The sequence below is a fragment of the Felis catus genome, chromosome C1 (assembly GCF_018350175.1).
Source record: "Felis catus isolate Fca126 chromosome C1, F.catus_Fca126_mat1.0, whole genome shotgun sequence".
NCBI lineage: Eukaryota > Metazoa > Chordata > Mammalia > Carnivora > Felidae > Felis > Felis catus.
The window spans coordinates 214,917,624-214,934,957 of NC_058375.1; the positions used below are offsets into that span (position 1 = coordinate 214,917,624).

At 47.3% G+C, this 17,334-nt stretch overlaps 1 protein-coding gene across 8 annotated transcripts in view; it reads left to right on the top strand.

Annotated features, from left to right (window-relative positions):
* The window catches only part of DGKD (diacylglycerol kinase delta), a 110,761-nt gene that overhangs the window by 51,119 nt on the left and 42,308 nt on the right, over positions 1-17,334 (top strand). Inside the window, exon 1 of one of the 8 annotated variants that reach the window (XM_006935702.5) lies at positions 5,987-6,192. The exons of the other annotated variants lie outside the window; for them this stretch is intronic. The gene's annotated coding sequence lies outside the window, so the exon portion shown is untranslated. Of the gene's footprint in view, positions 1-5,986; positions 6,193-17,334 lie in introns of those variants that run through there. 8 annotated transcript variants of the gene reach the window in all.

The following is a 17,334-nucleotide window of genomic DNA, read 5'->3' on the forward strand; positions in this document are numbered from 1 at the left end:
AAGCTTTTATTTTTAAGTAATCTGTTCACCCACCGTGGGGCTGGATTTCACGATCCTGACATCGAATTGCGTGCTCCACCCACTCAGCCGGCCAGGCACCCCCCTGCTGGACTGTTGATTGAAATTGCATCGAATCTATAAATCAGTTTGGGGAGAATTGGTATCTTAATATTGAATTTTTCCATGAACGTGATATATAATTTATTTAGATATAATTTATTTAGATCTTATTTTAATTTCTTTCATCAAAGTTTTGTGGTTTTCAGGGTAGATGTCTTTCATGTCTTTTGTGAGATTTATGCCTGTGTAGTTTGATTTTTGTTCCTGTTAAATGAAATTTAAAAATATGTTTCGTTGTTTGCTGCAAATATATAAGAATACAATGGATTTTGTGACCTTGGAAAACAACTTATTAACTCTGGTAGTTGTTTTGTAGATTCCCCAGAAATTTCTGTATAAACAGCTATATCATCTGCAAATGGGGACAGCTGTACTTCTTTCTAACCCAAATGCCTTATATTTTTCTTGCCTCATTGCAAAAGCTAGGACTGCTTGGACAATGTTGAATAGAAGTAGTGAAAACAGGAATTTTTTCATTTCTTCTAATCTTAATAGGAAACAATTCAGCTTTTTACTTTTGAGTATGATGTTAGCTGTAGGCTTTTTGTTGGCACCTTTTTTAAAAAAGTTTCTGAAATTTATTTTGAGAGCTAGAGAAAGAGTGCGTGAGTGGGGAAGAGGCAGAGAGCAAGGGAGACAGAATTCCAAGCAGGCCCCGCAGTGTCAGCATGGATCCCAGTGTAGGGCTCAAACCCACGAACCGTGAGATCATGACCTGAGCCGAAACGGAGAGCTGGATGCTCAACTGACTGAGACATCCAGGTGCCCTTTTGTTGGTACTCTTTATCAGTTTGAGGATTTTCTTACTTGCTGAGAATTTTTATTATGAATGGGTACTGAATTTTGTCAAATGCTTTTCTGCATCTATTGAAGTGATCATGGTTTTTTTCCCTCCTTAATTTTGTTAAAAGGGCAAATTAAATTGATATTCAAATGTTAAACCAACCTTGTATTCCTGAAACAAACCTTATTTCCTCATGATGTATTATCGTTTTTATTTATTGTTAAATTTAATTTGCTTTTATTTTGTTAAGGATTTTTGCATCTATATCCGTGAAAGATATTGATTTGGAATTTTCTTTCCTTTTGTCTTTGCCAGGTTTTGGTACATGGGTTAAGCTGGCTTTATAAAACATAAACTAGCATCATAATAGAAGGGGGCAATATCACTGTCCTCCCCCCCCCCCCCCCATTTTTGATGGAATTTGGTGTTACTTCTTTCTTAAAGTTTTGCTAGAATTTACCAGTGCCACTGGGTGTGGGGTTTCCTTTTGGGGAATGTTTTTGATACTTTTTTTTTTTTTAATTTTTTTTTAACGTTTATTTATTTTTGAGACAGAGAGAGACAGAGCATGAACGGGGCAGGGTCAGAGAGAGGGAGACACAGAATCTGAAACAGGCCCCAGGCTCTGAGCTGTCAGCACAGAGCCCGACGCGGGGCTTGAACTCACTGACCGTGAGATCGTGACCTGAGCCGAAGTCGGCCACTTAACCGACTGAGCCACCCAGGCGCCCCATGGGGAACGTTTTTGATAATACCTTTTGACATTTTTTATTATGAATTAAAATTTTTTATTGGATGTAGGCTATTTAGAGTTTCTGTTTTTTATGTCAACATTAACATTATACGCACCCTTTCTTTCCCACTCTTGATTTCTGTTTGTTGGAGGGAGAGTTGTAAACTTTGTGAGACAAGGGATGTCCTGGGGCTTGTTGACTCTCTTTATTCCAGCACCCAGAGCCATATGCCTGGCACAAAGTAGGCATTCTGTAAATATCCGTTGGGTTAACTGGTTTGTTGTTCCTGTGTCTCTGCCACTTGGCATCTCTGGGAAGCTTTCCTGTCTTCTCCGTCCACATGGGCCTGTGTCATAGCTGTGCCATGACAAAGGAAGGTGGCTCCTGAGTCAGGCCAGCTGGCCTCAGCCAACCCGCATGCCATGCCCTCCCACGGTGGCTTGTTCAAATAACCTGGTGATGCATCCCACAGCCCTGGTAGACAGACCTCTGAGTCAGGACCTGCCGGTGGGGGGGGAGGGGGGATATTTTCAACTTTTTTTCTGTTTTGGTTTTTTAAAATGTTAAATCCCGTGGTTAGAATTACTCTTTTCAGTTTTGAAATATACTTGAAATACCAGAGGACTGCAGGAAGTTTGGTCAGAGGAAAGGGATGAATTGTTTAAAGTTAGGAAGGGGGGTTATACGTGGGACGAGATGATCCCAAAAGGCGGTTGACGTAGTGTGTGATTTACCTGCCTGACTGGAAACGTGGTCTGAGATGTCCTTCCCTGGATTGCTTTCAGATGCCAGCTCCGGACTGAGTATATTAATCACTCAGGGTTAGAGAGGACAGGGATCACTCGGGGGGTTAGACAGGACAAGGTGATTTGGACTGGGCATCTCTGTGAGGACGTGACCCTGTTCAGGTCCGGTGCCCCCCTCTCTCCTTTGCATCTCGGGGGCTGGGTCTGTGTGCACCTCCAGCAGCTGCAGAGGTTGGGTGAGGGAGCTGAGAGCAACAGCTGTGCCCCTCCTGGTCCCATGTCCTTCCTGGGCCCCTGCTGGCTCTCGCTGCTCCCCTAGACCACGTGGGGCAGAGCAGGCGCTCCATCCCTCAAGCATCCCTCAAGGGCCACACTGTGCCCTGGATGTGACTGGTTGGCCAACTGTCTTCTGGCCCTCACTCCGCCTCCTACAAGCATGTGGCCTTGCTTGGGGAGTCATCTGTCCTCTCCGGGTATCTGCGTCCCAGCGCGTGAAACGGGGTTAGGACAGATGGTCGCCCAGTCATAGGCATGTGCATGAGTCTGTGACCTCAGCTTCCGGTGGAACCACAGCAGGGCCACTCGACAGCTGTGAGCTGTGAAGAGCAAGGGCTCACATCCAGCCGTCTTTGTCTCCTCCTCCTCCAGCTTCGCATCACGACCATCAGATTTGAAGCCTTCACTTTGTAGTGTCAGTAACATGTCTGAAGCCATGTTCCTCGGTTAGTCCTGGAGGGGAGGAGGTGGGTTGCTTGGGAGCAGACCGTGAGGGCTGTGGTAAGGGGTGGACAGGACCCACACCTCCGCTCCTGCTCCTGCTGGCCTCTGGCTTTGCTGGGAGCAAGACTTGAGCGCGTCCCCATGCATGTCGCCCTGTAGCCTCAGTGTGGGGTGTGGGCCTCTCACAGACAGTGTGGCTCCCAGACTGAATCGCAGGAAGATGGGGGAGCGTGGGACTCCTCCATGCGCAGCGTGAACCACCTGGAAATGTTCCCCATGAGGTGGGGACAGGATGGGTTAGGGGAGTTGTGCTCAAGGACACGTCACGGTGGTATGTTCCACGTCTACGAGGGTTTTCACCCTAAATTGCGTAGTGAGTGACCCTTCGTGTAGATGGGGAGGTTTTGATTCTGTGAGTATTCATTGAGCAGGTACTACCTGCCAGGCACCCAGGGATTCCTCTGGGGACAGAATGGAGACCCTTCCTTTGTGGAGCCAGTGGCAGGGAGAGGGACAAGGTGCAAATTCCATTTTTTTGTGGCACATTGTGTTTAACACCCCCACACCACATTCTCTTTATGCTCTTCCTCACATACACGTGACGAATGGTTTATACGTCCAAGGCTAGTGGCAAACTTCTGTACAGGGCTTTTTTGTGGGCTGTAGGGTCTCTCTGGCCATATGTAGCAGTTGGAGACAATATGTAAATAAACAGGAATGGCTTTGTTCCAGCGAAACTTACTTTACTAATTTAATTTAATTAATTTAATTAATTTAATTTAATTTTATTATTTTATTTTACTAATTCTTTTTTCCCCCTTTTCTCAAATTTATTTTTTAAAAAATTTACATTCAGTTAGTTTTCATGTAGTGTAACAGTGATTTCAGGAGTAGATTCCTTAATGCCCCCGACCCATTTAGCCCATCCCTCCCTCCCACAACCCCTTCAGTAACCCTCTGTTTGTTCTCCATATTTAAGAGTGTCTTGGGTTTTGTTCCCCTCCCTGTTTTTATATTATTTTTGCTTCCCTTCCCTTGTGTTCATCTGTTTTGTCTCTTAAAGTCCTCCTGTGAATGAAGCCATATATTTGTCTTTCTCTAATTTCACTTAGCATAGTACCCTCTGGTTCCATCCACATGGTTGCAAATGGCAAGATTTCATTCTTCTTGATTGCTGAATAATACTCCATTGTGTATATATACCACACCTTCTTTATCCATTCATCCATCGATGGACATTTGGGTTCCTTCCATACTTTGGCTATTGTTGATAGTGCTGCTCTAAATATGGGGGTGCATGTGCCCCTTTGAAACAGCACACCTGTATCCCTCGGATAAGTACCTAGTAGTGCAATTGCTGGGTCGTAGAGTGGTTCTACTTTTAGTTTTTTGAGGAACCTCCATACTGTTTTCCAGATGGCTGCACCAGTTCAGACAAATAGTTCTTTAGGTGTTTTCCTACGAATATTAGCAAATAGTTTTATTTTTTTTTAATTTTTTTTTTCAACGTTTATTTATTTTTGGGACAGAGAGAGACAGAGCATGAACAGGGGAGGGGCAGAGAGAGAGGGAGACACAGAATCGGAAACAGGCTCCAGGCTCTGAGCCATCAGCCCAGAGCCCGACGCGGGGCTCGAACTCACGGACCGCGAGATCGTGACCTGGCTGAAGTTGGACGCTTAACCGACTGCGCCACCCAGGTGCCCCTAGTAAATAGTTTTATAAACAGTACGATTAGTTACACATACTAATTGATAACCTGTGTTTGAAATGTGTTATATTATGAACATCTGTGTCCATGAATATACACTTACGTTGTGCTTTTAAGCCTTGGCTGTATGGTATTCCCCTGTGTGATCGTGGCATGAGTTTTTGGAGATTTAGGTTATTTGTAGTGTTCTGCCGCTGGAAGCACGCTAGGTTTTGTTTGTTTGTATTTTGCCTTCTGTGCCTCAGCTGCTTGTTTCCTGCCCACTGTCGGGGTCGGAGGAGGCAGTGTGGGCACCACCTGCACACCTGGGGTGCCCTTTGTTAGTGCCCCCTCCCTCCCCTGCCAGGGCCCACTGCCTCCAGCATCCTGCTCAGGGTGTCCTCCAGTCTGTAAAGTTTTCCACACTTGGAGCACATTTCAAAGCTTAATAAAGAAATAATCCCAAGTGTTTGTCATATTTCTGTTTTAGGTATAACTTTTACTTTTTGCTTCGTCTTGCTTTTTGTTCCTTTTTAAAAATGTACCGTCTGATGGATTACATGTGCTTTTGGCCTCTGGCCCGGTTGGCTTTGCTCCCTACCTGAGCATCCTGTGTTCCCGGGGACTGGTATCCTGAGACGGGTTGGGGGCTTGGGTGGGGCAGGGGGTGTTTGGCTTAGGCTGTGTGCTCTGGGCCCTTGGGCAGGTGGCATAGTTGTGGTTGGGGCCTCCTTTTGACCCCAAAGCTGTCCTGAGACTGGAGAGGAGTGCAGCTTTAGAGAGCAAGTGTCCTGTGAGCAGTTTGCGCTTGGGCTCCTCTCTGGGCGTCTGGCCACAGCAGTTGGGTACCTGGGGGTCTGAATCTGCATCCTGGGGCTGCTTTCACCCAGGCACCTCCAGGAGCTTGTTTGCATGGTGCTATTTTTGTGTTGTGTATGGCACTCTGTGAGGAAGTCCGTTGTCTACGCACATCCCAGCTGTTTTGAATAGTCCGGGTCTCAGGGGGCTTCAAGGTAGGGATTTGTGTGTGGCGAATCCAGAGTTTTGGGCAGCATCAGAACAGCAGGATGTGAGTAACAGGAAGTGACAGAAATTACCAAATGCGCCAGATACTTATTCTTGGCCACCTTTCCGAGTCCCGCAGGCTGGGGCGCTATATTTAGTACAGTATTTCCAGGTTCCTGATCCTGCCCGGACACTTTTCCTTTGCTCCTCTTTTGGTCAGTGGCTGAACTTTGAGGTGCCGATTTGTTACTCTGGTGCCTCTGGCCTGCCTACCACGGTGACCCACGGGGTCTTGTCTGTCCGTCAGTTTTAAAGCTCAAGTTTTGTTCTTGCTGGGCCACTTCAGTTCCGACCCAGTTTTGAGCAGTTGGAAAATGTTCTCCAAGAGGGCAGGTAAGAGTCCCAGGTGTTGGGGGGCAGTAGGGCCAGGTGATGCTGTGTGGGAAAGCAGCTGAGAAGTAAGGGCTTAAAACGAAGTAAGAGGAATTGAAGATTACTGTAAGCATCCCTAGAGGGTTGATCTTTGTCTCGTATTTCTTAGAAGTGGAAGGCTGGGATTCTTAAAGCCATAGGCTTGGTGATGTGACTTCACCCACATGCTAGAAACCTCTTTGGTCTCCACCTGGTCAGGCAGAAAGCCTGCAGGTCGGGTAGACTTCTCTTTGATGAATTTCCGTTGTCTGAACGTTGTCACGGGAGAGATTTCACCCCACCATCCCTGAGACAAGTAGTACGGAGCCTGGAAAATTGTCTGTCCAGGCGGAGTGCTCACTCCTTGTTTGAAGTGCCGTTGACTCCAGTGATTCTCTCCCAGTGCTGTTGGACTGCACTTCGGGCAGCTGCTGACCAGATGCCCACGTGGGCTGCTCGGTGTCCCCCGCGCCCAGCTGTCCGCTGTGACTGCCATCTCGCCATACGGGCAGCTGGGGAGCCTTGTCCACTCTGACCCGTGCTGGCCTGCGGACCGACCAGCGTCTTCCTGCTGGAGGACAGCAGGTGATGGCCCCAGCTGCCAACGGCAGGAGCATCCTGCCGCGTTCCCCCTAGAATGAGCCCGAGTGACAGGCGCTGACGCCCATTTTGCAGGTTGAGAAGCTGAGGCTTAGGGACAGGTCGTCTGCACCGGGGACTGTGGTATTTGTCTGTCTGCTGTGTGGTACCGCCCTCTCTGCCACGTGCCCGTACCCTCACTCAGGCTTACGGAGCGGGCTTGTCCTCGAGCAGCAGGACGTGTATCTCCGTGTGCTTTGATAATCCTCGAAAAGGAAGTTTCTAGGGTTTGATATTAGCTTCCGGTGGCTGCCATCCTAAAGATTCACGGAAAGGGGCGTGTTGGAGAGGTGTTTTTGTTGGTCTCTAAAAGCTTCCTTCTCAACAGTCCAACCGGTACCTTCCCCTTCCTCCCTCCATAAACTGTCGGCCTTCTTTTCACACACTGAGCCAGTTCTTTAGAATGCAGGAGTCTGTTCTAGGGTGAGAACCTGGAGGGCAAATCGGGAATAATTGTGTCTGCCGCGGATGGCACAGCAGCCAGCGGAGGCAGCCGGGTGCGCAGTGCCCCAGGAGCGCCTGCAGGAGGGCATTACGTCGCTGCGTGATCGTGTGCGAGAACAGCACGGCGTGCTCAGGCGCGCTGACGGCTCTGCTTCAGGGGCAGAATCTGTCCGCAGGCATGCTTTCGGGCCGAGCCATTCCCTTCTCCGAGGCTAGACCATACGCTATAAGTACTTAAACTGTGTGCATCGTGCGTGTGTATTTTTATATGTACACATACAATAAACGATAAGCTATAAATGTAAGACATACTGTGTAATCTCAAGCTCTGGCTTAGGGGTTTTAGCATAGGTTTGTGCCAAAATGTTTAACCTTTAAAACATTATTAAATATTTCGGGCTTTCAAAAAGTGACACGGTGGACAACTGTGTATACTTCCCAGCCCAAGAACGAGAACGAAACTGTGCGGATATATTTGAAGTCTTTTACAGTCCGTATCCTGCCTACCCATCCCCCTTGCCCTCCCTCCCCAGAGGTCACCCTAGTTCTGAGTTTGGTGTTTATCGTGTGCGTGCTTCTTTATCCTTTTTCCACTCCCATATGTAGGTATAAACAGCATGTCATATTTGGCCGGGTTTACAGTTGTGAGTAAATGGCATCATGCCGTGTTGTATTTCCTGCAACGCGCCCTTTTTCCCCAGCGTTGCGTTTCCAAGATTTATCTGTGTGGACACGTTTGTCTTCAGTTAAGTGGCTCCAGGTTTAAAATGACTGATTCCTGATTCCTGGAATTAAGTCAGTTTCTGGGGAGTGGGGCACGAACCTCAGAACTTTGGACGGGTACGGCTGTCGTCTGAGGATCATGTGCTCAGTTGTGAGTGTGTGGCTTACGTAGTGGCCCAGCATGCGGAGCATCCCACACTCGACCTGTGTCTTCCCAGCTTTGGCCGTTACAAACAGCACTGCCATTCGTACGCTTGCCTCCCCGGGTGCCCGGACACGAGTCTCTAGAGTGTGGCTGTAAGGATCGAGCTGTCAGTTGTGAACATCTTCAGCTTGATGAGATATTGTCAGGTTGCTCTCTAAAACTTAATTTTTTTAAAACTCCCACCAGCAGTGGTAATTTATGAGCGGTCTCATTTCTTTTCTTAATGTAGCCAGGCTCACAGCAAGGCGAAGACCCCATGGATGTGGTAAGGCATTGGTCACGGTCAAGATTTTGACCGATAGACACCTCAACCTCAGCGTGTCTGAAATTGAGCCACAGACTGCTCCCCCCACTTCAAGGCCTGTTCTCAGCCTCCTCCATCCCAGGAGGGAGCTGATCTTGCCAGCTATTCAAGGGGTGCTTGTTGGCTCCTCTTTGTCCTGTACCCTGTCCAACGTGTCCGGAAACCCTGTTGCCTTCAGGACGCCAGAGTACAGCCACTCCCCTTCCCTTCTCTCTGGATGGCAGTGCCACGCACCCTCCCCCAAAGGTCCTGACTTCTGCCCGGCCCTGTACATTTCAGTTTTCAATAAAGCTACCAGAATGCTGCTTTTTAAACCTAAGTCACCTGTCTGTCTTCTGCTCAAAAGCTCCACCATTTCCCATTTCACTTGGCATGAAGGCCAAAGCTCTTGGTGGTGCCTGCCTGATGCTTCATGGCCAGTTCCTTCTGCAAGTTCATGCCTGGCTCCTCTGCCCCTGTTCACTTTGTTCCAGCCACCAGCTGGACCACCTCTTCCCTTCCACGTCCTTCCAGTCTTTTCCAGTGAGGCCCGTGTTAACCCCGACCTCCTTTGTCTGGTCTTTTTTTGATAGATTTATCACCAGCCACTACTCCCCATGCTGTATAATCTACTATAGTATTTAGTATTCATTTCCTGTCTGCATTTGAATGTAAGCTCCATGAGAGCAGGGTCTTATCTGTTTCACCTGTCTGTTCAAGTGAAAGATTGCTTGAATTTATTTCTGAGAAGAAAGGAAGAACTTTGAGCCCAAACAGGAGGGTGGGGCGTGGGAGAGGAGGTGAAGCTGGCCTGTGGGGGACTGTCAGCAGAAGGACATGTCTAAGTGGGAGCGGGGACCTTGAGGGTCCTGTCTGGTTGGCGGTAGGATCTGTGGGTCTGGAGCTGGGGGAGCGGCTTGTCTTGTGGGGTTTCTGGTTGCTCCCCAAGCGCACCTGCAGTTGGGGTGGGGGCGCTGGGGTCGCCCCGTCCAGGAAGTGCGGTGCTGTGTGTGGTTCTGGCATCCTCCTTCCGTGGCTGCAACGAGACACAGCTTCATTGATTTTTCAAGCACTGTCGTGTGTCAAAATGAGTCCTGCCATTTCCGGTGCTCTCTTTTGTGGAGGCTTGAGTTCCAGGCCACGTGTCACAGCCGGATAACCGTGAGCTCTGTGACCTTCACATGTGCTTCCCTGCACTCAGGTATACGGAGAGGACCTGCTTTGGATTTCTTAGAGAATGTGCGCTGAAGGTGTGTCCACATATTTCCTTGGCAAGTCAGATGTTTCATGAGTTTGCACTACCTACAAATGACTTTAACAAGATAAGATTACACTTTTAATTTATGCCGAGTGAGACCACAGATGCACTTGTCCTTAAAGAAATGCAACATTGTTCTGGAGTTACTCCCTGTTTTCCCAATTTAAACATACTAGATATTAGAAAATGTTGACTGCGGTTATTTTTAATTAAGCCTTTTATTTTGAGACCATTGTAGATTCACATGGAATTGAAAGAATACAGGGATCCTTTGTGTTCTCTACCCAGTTCCCCAGCGGTAACGTCTTGTGAAACTACAGTACAACATCACAAGCAGGATGTTGACATAGATACCGTCAAGAATGTTTCCATGTCCACAGGGATCCATCTGGTGCCCTTTGATAGCCACACCCACCCTCTTCTTTAACCTGGGGCAACCCCTGTCTGTTCTTCGTTTCTGCAATTTTGTTTTCTCAAAAATGATCTATACATGGGAGAATACGGTATGTAACCTTTTGGGATTGGCTTTTTTCCCACTCAGCATAACTCCCTGGAGTTCCCCCAGGTTGTTGTGTATTTGATAGTTGTTCCTTTTTATTACTGAGTAGTATTCCATGGAAAGGGTGTGTTGTGGTGTGTTTAATCATTTGCCACTAAAAGGCATCTGGGTTGTTTCCAGTTTTTGGTGATTGCAAATAAAGCTGCTGTGGACATTCATGGACACGTTTTTTTGTGTTGAACACAAGTCTTCATTTTTTGGAGATAAATGCCCAGGAATGGAATTGCTGGGTCGTATGGTAGCTGCACGTTTGGTTTTTTAAGAAATTGCTACACTGTTTTGCAGAGTGGCTGTACAATTTTACATGCCCACCAACAGTGTGAGCTGATTTCCCTACATCCTCTCTGGCATTTGGTGTTGTCACTGTTTCTTATTTTAAGCCATTTAGTGGGTATCTAGTAATAGTGCATTGTGATCTTAATCAGCATTTCCTTCGTGGCTAATGAGGTGGGATACCTTTCTTTGTGCTTATTTGCTTCTGCGTATCTCCTGACAGCCCGGGGTGTGGTCTGCAGGGATGGACATCTCTACTTGGCCTTCTCTGGACACTACCTGGTGGGGTGCTGGAGTGCCTCGCGTTTGCCCAGTGCTGTGGGGGTGGGGGCCACAGTGTTTTCTGTGGTGTTTGACTGGAGTAACGTGGTCATTGGCAACTCTACCGCTATTGATTTCTGTCCTGTCTGCCCGTTCCTGGTCCCACACGTAGGGAGAAGCAGGCCTTTGGTAGGCTTTTTAACTCTTCCTGGCTCATTGCTCTTCCTGGTTGCTGGCTTTCTCAGTCCCGCTCGAGGATGTCTGGGGTCAGCAGAGAACCCACAGAGCTGCACCGTGTGTCATTCTGAGGCCCTGGGCCCCTGTCTGCCTGCTTCTCTCCACCTTTCAGAGTCTTTTCGTATGTTTTTAAATATCTCATGTCCAGGGTTTTAGTGGTACTTAGCCAGAGGAGTAGGAAGAAGTATGTCTAAGGTTCTTCCTGGAAGCAGAAGTCTGCTTGTTACTTTTCTTATTTTTTGGACCCGCAGATTTGACAAAGCGTGTCTGAGCGGCCCTCAGTCCAGGCTGCATGTCTGCCCCGCCGGCACGTCGTGGCCTTTGGACCATCTCAGGCCCAGGGCCTGGTGTGAATCAGTGTTCAGGTGGTTTGGTTTGGCCCGTGGTTCCAGCACGACAGAGTCTGCAGGCTCTTGATCTTTTTGTCATTTAAGGTCACTTTTATGAACGAGAGGCACGTCCAGATAAATCTGTGATTAGAAATTGCTGGACAGAACATGGCTGGTGAGTCAGGGACTGCCCTTGTCATCATCTTCCAGATCTCCTTTCTCCACCCTCTCATTTCAAGCTCTTGGGGAACCTGGTCAAAGAGGGGTGGGCGGGGCAGTGGGCAGATGACTCAGTGAGATGTCCCTGTCGTCCTTGCACTGGTGGCCCAGTCCGGTGCCCCTGCCAAAAAGGAAATGCACCGTGCCAGACCCTGCTTGTTCTGAGAGCCCGGGAAGACTGTTGGTGAGTGCCAGCTCCTCCCCCACCCCAGGCCCGCCGTGCCGGCTTTATTCTATTGCAGTCTTGCCGGGAATCCAGGAGGGACACTGCCCTTGGGTAGAGGTCAGGAGCCAGTCTGCCTGGCGTCCCGGCCCCTGCTTCCTTAGCCGTGGGTCTCGGGGCTTCAGTCTCCTCTCTGGACACCTGCTCTATCAGGCTGTGGAGAAGACAAAGTGTGCAAACACCTGTAAATACGCAGCAGGTTTCCCGAGACTACCAAGTGCCCGGCGTTGGAGCCTGCCACTGGCATGTGACACCCTCTTTGTTGTCCCTGTCATAAGAGCTAGCGTGTGTGTACTTCAGGAGTACTTCAGCTTTCTTCATGCCTCCCTTTTCACCTGTATTTCTCAAAGACCATTTGCCCATAGTTTAGGAACCTCCTTGGCTAACTCTCCCCCAGACACCGGGAGATGGTTTTGTCAGGCGGGGGCGTCTCAGATTTGTTTGGAGTAGCTAGGTGTTTCCGCATACCTCCTGGAAGACCATTTGTATGAAAGGATGGAAGCAAAAGTTCTCGTTTCAAGTAAAACTTCTAAGGCTCTATTTTAGAGTCTTTAGCATATATTAAGGCTTTATTTTGTTTTTCATCGTGGTAAGTCCACTCTTTTATCCCCAGCGCCTATTTCCCCCATCCTTCTAGCCCCCCTCCCCTCTGGCAACCATCAGTTTATTCTCTATAGTTGGGAGAGAAGAGTCTTGTGTCTCTTTTTTCCTTTGCTCACTTGTTTTGTTTCTTTAATTCCACGTATTCCACCAAATCATATGGTATTTGCCTTTCTCTGACTGGCTTATTTTGCTTAGCATAACGTACTCTGCTTCCATCCCTGTTCTTGCAAACGGCAGGGTTAAGATTTTATTCTTTCCTGTGGCTGAGTGATATTCCATTGTATGTAAATACCACAGCTTCTTTATCCATTTCTATGTCAATGGAAACAGGCTGCTTCCATATCTTTGCTATTGTAAATAAGGCTGCAGTAATCATGGGGTGCACGTATCCCTTTGAATTAGTGTTTTCTTATTCTTCCTTCGGGTAAATACCCAATAGTGTGATTATTGGATCTTAGGGTAATTCTGTTTTTAACTTTTTGAGGAACTTCCATACTCTTTTCCACAATGGCTGCACCAGTTTGCATGCCCACCATCATTGCAGGAAGGTTCCTTTTTCTCCACACCTTCGCCAATGTCTGCTGTTTCTTATAATTTTGATTTTAGCTATTCTGACAGATGTGAGGTGGTATCTCATTGTGATTTTGATTTGCATTTCCCTGACGATGAGTGATGTTGAGCATCTTTTCATGTTTCCAGATCTGTTGTCCATCCGGATGTCTTCTTTGGAGAAATGACTGCTGTCTTCTGACCATTTAAAAATTTTTTTTTTTTTAACGTTTATTCATTTTTGAGACAGAGAGAGACAGAGCATGAACGGGGGAGGGGCAGAGAGAGAGGGAGACACAGAATCGGAAGCAGGCTCCAGGCTCTGAGCCATCAGCCCAGAGCCCAACGCGGGGCTCGAACTCGCGGACCGCGAGATCGTGACCTGAGCTGAAGTCAGACGCTTAACTGACTGAGCCACCCAGGCGCCCCTCTTCTGACCATTTTTTTTTTTAAATTTTTTTTCAACGTTTATTTATTTTTGGGACAGAGAGAGACAGAGCATGAACAGGGGAGGGGCAGAGAGAGAGGGAGACACAGAATCGGAAACAGGCTCCAGGCTCTGAGCCATCAGCCCAGAGCCTGATGCAGGGCTCGAACTCACGGACCGCGAGATCGTGACCTGGCTGAAGTCGGACGCTTAACCGACTGCGCCACCCGGGCGCCCCTCTTCTGACCATTTTTAATTGGATTGCTTGGGTCTGGGTTTGGTGTTGTATCAGTTCCTTATATATTTTGGATATTAACCCTTTATTGAATATGTCATTTGCAAATATCTTTTCCCATTCTGTAGGTTGGTTGTCTTTAGTTTTATTGATTGTTTCCTTTACTGTGCAGAAGCTTTTTATGTTGCTGTAGCTCTAATAGTTTATTTTTGCTTTTGTTTCCCTTGCCTCAGGAGGCAAATCAAGAAAAATGTTGCTCTGGCCGATGTCAGAGAAATTACTGCCTGTGCTCTCTTCGAGGATTTTTATGGATCTAATCCATTTTGAGTTTGTTTTTGTAGATGGTGAAAGGAAGTGGTCCACTTCCATTCTTTTGCATGTAGCAGCCCAGTTTTCCCATCTTTTGTTGAAGAGACTTTTCCCCATTGGATATTCATTCCTTCTTTGTCGAAGATTAATTGAACACATCACTGGATTTATTTCTGTGTTTTCTGTTCTTTTCTATTGATCTATGAGTCTGTTTTTGTGCCAGTACCATACCGTTTTGATCATGGCAGCTTTATAATATGACTTGAAGTCTGGAATTGTGGTCTCTCCAGTTCTCTTTTTCTTTGTCAAGATTGCTTTGACTGTTTCAGGTCTTTCATGGTTCTATTCAGATTTTAGCATTAATTTGTTCTAGTTCTGTTAAAAATGCTGTTGGTATTTTGATAGGGATCGCATTAAATGTGTAGATTGCTTTGGGTAGTATAGATGTTTTAACAATATTCTTCTAACCCATAAGCGTGGAATGTCTTTCCATTTCTTTGTTGCATCTTGAATTTCTTTCATCTTTGTTTTATAGTTTTCAGAGTACAGGTCTTTCAGCTCTTTGGTTAAGTTTATTCCTGGATAGGTTACTGTTTTTGATACAATTGTAAATGGGATTATTTTCTTAGTATCACTCTCTGTTGCTTCATTATTAGTGTATAGAGATGCTACGGATTTCTGTATATTGATTTTGTATTCTGTGACTACTGAATTCATTTATCAGTTCTGGTAGTTTTTTTTTGTAGAGTCTTTAGGGTTTTCTGTATATAGTATCATGTCATCTGCAAATAGAGTTTTACTTCCTTGCTACTTTGGATGCCTTTTATTTCTTTTTGTTGTCTGATTGCTGTGGCTAGGACTTCCAGTACTGTGTTGGATAAAAGTGGTGAGAGTGGATGTCCTTATCTTGTTCCTGATAAGGGGGAAAGCTGTCTGATTTTTTTCACCAATGGAGTATGGTGTTGGCTGTGGGTTTTTCATATATGGACTTTACTGTGTTGGGGTATGTTCCCTCAAGACCTGCTTTGCAGAGGGTTTTTTTTTAATCATGAAAGGATGTTGTGCTTTGTCAAATGCTTTTTCTACATCTATTGAAATGATTATATGGTTTTAAGAAAATGTTTATTTATTTGGAAAGAGAGAGAGAGAGGATACGAATGAATATCCCAAGCAGGCTCTGCACAGAGTCTGACGTGGGGCTCGAGCTCATGAACCGTGAGATCGTGACCTGAGCCGAGATCAAGAGTCAGACGCTTAACTGACTGAGCCACCTAGGCGCCCCTGTTTTTTAATTTTTTTTTAACTTTATATATGCATAATGAAATTATATGAATATTTATGTTCTTCTGTGCCTGGCTTCTTTCTTTCAGCATGTAAAGTACATTGTATTATTGGATTAGCAGCAGATGGTTCCTTGTTGTTGTTCTGTCATCGTCCCCTATATTAATACATTACAGTGCATTTACACACTCTACCGGTGCTGGGTGTTTGGGTTGTGTCCGTTGTAGGCCTGTTAGCAGTAGTGATGCTATACATGTTTTTGTGCCTTGAGGAGGAGGATACGTGTTTGTGTTTCCGATGGGCGCTTGGGTGGAATTGCCGAGCCATGGGGTGTACGAGAGTTCAACTCTACCGTTTTAGAGAGTAGCTGTGCCCGACTGCCTCCCGCTGGTGCCGAGCAAGTGTTCAGTTGCTCCGCATGCTCACCAACACTCACTTGTGTCCATCTTTTCAGCCCAGCCGCTGGGAAAGGTGTTCCGTGCTGGGGTTTTAATGCCCGCTTCCCAGATGACTGACAAAGTTGAATGCATTTTCGTGTGCCTTGTTGGTCATCTGTGAAATAAGCGTTCGAGGCTTTTGTCCATTTTTCTGTTAGTTGGTCTATTTTCTTATTGATTTTTAAATTCTTTCACCTTCAGGAGACTTTCGCTGAGTGACTAAGGACTCACACCTGTTTATTGCTTTCCTAGCCTGCCTCCGAGGAGTAGGAGAGACATGCTTCCACTCTTTCCTCTGTGACCTGTGTTCTCTTTCAGCCTCCCTCATCCTTCCAGCGTCAAGGTCTGCGTGTGCTTTCACTCTCCAGCTCGTGGGTTTGCGTGTTGTGGTCTGTCACCTTGCTCTGTGGTATTAACTCTGCCCTGTCCCTTGGAACCAAGCCTGCTCATTCCAGTCATGGGTCCTGGCTCACCGAATCTCTGTGGTGTCACTGATTGGTCCTATCAAGTTCATGTATGACCCTGCTTTTAATTCGCATTTATCATTTCAGTTGATTGAGTTACGTGAGCCATTTCTTCGCTTGAAAAACACAGAGCCTTTTTGGTCTGTAACGTCTTATCCTTGGGGACGGTTTTACCTTTTTTTGCACCGTTCCTTGATTTTTAAGAGGGGTGGTCTTGGCTACAGTCCAACAGAAGGACAGTTTTAATATTTGTAGGAATGTTTCTTCCCGCCTTCTTCCTGCCCTGCTGAGCTGGATGAGCAGCCGGGAGAGGTCTCATCCAGCACCTGCTTCTCTCCTGGGGCCTGTCCTGCCCACTCTGTCTCCAAAGTCAAGGGATTGAATGAGAAGCCCCGTCCAAGACGGCTCTCATTAACAGTCACTCGTTTTCCTTTCGACTGAAGAGGCCCTCCACCCTCACCTCTCTCGTGCATTGGTCCCAGGCTGCTGTTCAGGGAACAAAGAGGGTCTGGCGGGAGCCTTTGCCGGGGCGTGTGATACTGCTAGCCGGTGTTCGGGAAGCTTCCCCCATGGCCGGAAGGCCGTTGAGGACCTTGCCAGGGGACCAGGGTGAGGAGGAGCCTTGTGAGGAGATTGACCAGTCTTGCGGGTGGCTAAGAAATAGGGACTCTGTCTCGAAGGTGACAGAATGTGCTGGGAGAGGAGCAGGAGAAGCAGAGAATCTTCTGTGACAAATCTCACGATCTGGGACGCGGACTGTTGGCACTTGAATGGTGTCAACTTGAATGGAGGGAGGTGTCACGTAGTCCTATCAAACAGATAATGCCCCAAGGTCAGGCCCTAGAGTCTGAAGCAACGCCGAGAGTGAGTGGCAGGTGTGTGCATGTGAGAACACGCTTCCACGCTCGGATGACCCTGGGGCGTGACACCGTCATTATGGCCCCAGTGTCCAGAGGGGCATGTGGAGGCCTGGCGAGGGGAGTCAGCTGCTTCAGTTACCCAGCTCGTCAGGGCTTCAGACCTGGAGGTGCGTCTTAAAAGCTGTGTTGGGCCCTATGCGAGTCCTGTGCATGCTGGTCTCATTCGATCCCATAACAACCCAGGCCAGGTAACTTTATCATCCCCCATTTCCAGAATAGAAATGAAGACAGTCTGCCCATTTTTCC